The following is a 3,237-nucleotide window of genomic DNA, read 5'->3' as shown; positions in this document are numbered from 1 at the left end:
CCCCACACGGGGTTAGGCCACGGCCTTAGGTGGACGTCTGCCGACCAGCCCCGGCTGATCCAGAACTTCTGATGTGGAGAGCGGTTTTGACAGATCCTCCCTGGTTCTAGCGGGTCAAGCCTCTGATGGGGGGTGGGGGTTATTTGTAACCCATCCCAGAACTCTCTGGGGGAGACTCAGACGGCCAGTCTGTCTACTCAGTTGTCCTATACTGGTGTCTGTGGTTTGGGAGGAAGGGAGTGCCCTGCTTTGTTGGCCTCCTCTTCAAAACTACCTGGGCCCACGAATCACTCTTCTTGGTTACATCACGAAACGTAGGTTGAGCGAGGCTAGGGGGGAGGGAATTCGACGAGGTCTTTCCCTTGTCCCCCCACCAGCGGCCCACGAAAATCAAAACGGCGTGAAGAGAGGGAACGCCGAAAGCACCTGGAGTCGGCCGTCCGCACCTCCGGAGGAGGTGGACGGGGTACGGTGCGGGCATGACCGGATGGGACAGCTTTGCATCAAGGTGAGAGGTCGGCGTCCGAAGGCCAGAGGGCGGTGCGCGAGCACGTTTACACTGGCCGCGGAAGCTGTCCTGGGTAGCCCTGTATGGCGTCTGGACCTGACGGCGCACGCACTTACAACCCGCTGCTTCCTAGCCCCCGGAAGGGGAGGCGGATGTCACTCGTGGTTCATCCCAGACCACGGTGCAAACTACCTGGTTGATCCTGCCAGTAACATATGCTTGTCTCAAAGATTAAGCCATGCAGGTCTAAGTGCACACGGCCGGTACAGTGAAACTGCGAATGGCTCATTAAATCAGTTATGGTTCCTTTGATCGCTCCACACGTTACTCGGATAACTGTGGTAATTCTAGAGCTAATACATGCAAACGAGCGCTGACCCTTCGGGGGATGCGTGCATTTATCAGACCCAAAACCCATCCGGGGGGCTCGGGCCCCCCGGCCGCTTTGGTGACTCTAGATAACCTCGGGCCGATCGCGCGCCCTCCGCGGCGGCGACGTCTCATTCGAATGTCTGCCCTATCAACTTTCGATGGTACCATAGTCGGCTACCATGGTGACCACGGGTAACGGGGAATCAGGGTTCGATTCCGGAGAGGGAGCCTGAGAAACGGCTACCACATCCAAGGAAGGCAGCAGGCGCGCAAATTACCCATTCCCGACACGGGGAGGTAGTGACGAAAAATAACGATACAGGTCTCTTTCGAGGCCCTGTAATCGGAATGAGCGTATCCTAAACCCATGGGTGAGGACCCATTGGAGGGCAAGTCTGGTGCCAGCAGCCGCGGTAATTCCAGCTCCAATAGCGTATATTAAAGTTGCTGCAGTTAAAAAGCTCGTAGTTGGATGTCGGGAGTGGGCTGGCGGTCCGCCGCGAGGCGTGCCACCGCCTGTCTCAGACCCTGTCTCCCGGTGCCCCCCGGATGCCCTTGGCTGGGTGTCCGGACGGGGCTCGGAGCGTTTACTTTGAAAAAATTAGAGTGTTCAAAGCGGGCCCGCTTCTCGCCTGAATACCTGAGCTAGGAATAATGGAATAGGACTCCGGTTCTATTTTGTGGGTTTCCTGAACCAGGGCCATGATTAAGAGGGACGGCCGGGGGCATTCGTATTGCGCCGCTAGAGGTGAAATTCTTGGACCGGCGCAAGACGGACGAAAGCGAAAGCATTTGCCAAGAATGTTTTCATTAATCAAGAACGAAAGTCGGAGGTTCGAAGACGATCAGATACCGTCGTAGTTCCGACCGTAAACTATGCCGACCCGCGATCCGGCGGCGTTATTCCCATGACCCGCCGGGCAGCGTGAGGGAAACCACGAGTCTGTGGGTTCCGGGGGGAGTATGGTTGCAAAGCTGAAACTTAAAGGAATTGACGGAAGGGCACCACCAGGAGTGGAGCCTGCGGCTTAATTTGACTCAACACGGGAAACCTCACCCGGCCCGGACACGGAAAGGATTGACAGATTGATAGCTCTTTCTCGATTCTGTGGGTGGTGGTGCATGGCCGTTCTTAGTTGGTGGAGCGATTTGTCTGGTTAATTCCGATAACGAACGAGACTCCGGCATGCTAAATAGTTACGCGGCCCTCCGCGGTCGGCGTCAAACTTCTTAGAGGGACAAGTGGCGTTCAGCCACGCGAGATGGAGCAATAACAGGTCTGTGATGCCCTTAGATGTCCGGGGCTGCACGCGCGCCACAATGGTTGGATCAGCGTGTGCCTACCCTACACCGAGAGGTGCGGGTAATCCGCTGAACCCCATTCGTGATGGGGACTGGGGATTGCAATTATTCCCCATGAACGAGGAATTCCCAGTAAGCGCGGGTCATAAGCTCGCGTTGATTAAGTCCCTGCCCTTTGTACACACCGCCCGTCGCTACTACCGATCGGATGGTTTAGTGAGGTCCTCGGATCGGCCCCGCCGGGGCTCCTCGCGGGCCTTGGCGGAGCGCCGAGAAGTCGATCAAACTTGACTATCTAGAGGAAGTAAAAGTCGTAACAAGGTTTTCGTAGGTGAACCTGCGAAAGGATCATTAACGGGTAACGCTGTCCGGCGTGCCTCCTCTCCCGACCCCCTCGACTTCGCCGTCCCCCCGCGTCGGGGCCCAGGGTCGAAAGGGTCTTCGGGGTTGCTGTTACACGTGGTCGCTTGCAGGTCAGGCTGGACAGAAGGCATAAAGGAGGAGCCTAGTCCCTCCCACCCCTTCCTCGTCCTCCGCCTCTTCCTCCGCGTCGTCCTTCAGCACCCCCCCCCCGCAGGCCCCGGTATTCTCTGGGTTCCAGCGCGAGAGACGCGTCGTTCAAAAAACTCGGCGTCCCCGCTCGTCGGGCGAAGGCCGGTTTCCCCTCACCTTGCCGGCAGGAGAAGCGCCTGCGAGTCGAGCGGGTCGTACGGGTCCGTCCCGCGCCCTCCCTCTCGCTCGCACGGCCGCTGCCTCCGTCCACCGCGAGGGGTTTTCCTATTTTGTTGTCCTTGTCATTCATCCCCGTCCCCTTGCTCGCTGACGAGCGGACTTTCCGGGGGGGGTTGCGAGCGCTGCTCCTCGTGGGGCAGGCCATGGCCCTTCCTGTGTTCGTCCGCCCACCGGCGTCCTGGGGCGTGGTGGTGGTGGGTGGCGCAGCCGGTTCCCCTGCTTCTCTCTCTCAGAAAGGAGTCTCAGGGGGACCCCCGGCAGGTACCTAGGGCTTGGCCCACGCTACGTGAGTTCCACCCCTTTCGAGGGGTCGGACGGGGCGG

General features: G+C 58.9%; 1 non-coding gene across 1 annotated transcript; it reads left to right on the top strand.

Moving 5' to 3' along the window:
* The first annotated feature begins 697 nt into the window (after positions 1-697).
* Positions 698-2,536, top strand: LOC145654831 (18S ribosomal RNA). Its single transcript, XR_014121019.1, has one exon. It is a non-coding gene; the product is annotated as an 18S ribosomal RNA (ribosomal RNA).
* Positions 2,537-3,237: the final 701 nt, after the last annotated feature.

The sequence above is a fragment of the Electrophorus electricus genome, unplaced genomic scaffold (assembly GCF_041902795.1).
Source record: "Electrophorus electricus isolate QZ-2024a unplaced genomic scaffold, ASM4190279v1 Scaffold162, whole genome shotgun sequence".
NCBI lineage: Eukaryota > Metazoa > Chordata > Actinopteri > Gymnotiformes > Gymnotidae > Electrophorus > Electrophorus electricus.
The sequence above is the reverse complement of the archived record's forward strand: the minus strand, read 5'-3'. Positions and strand labels throughout refer to the sequence as shown.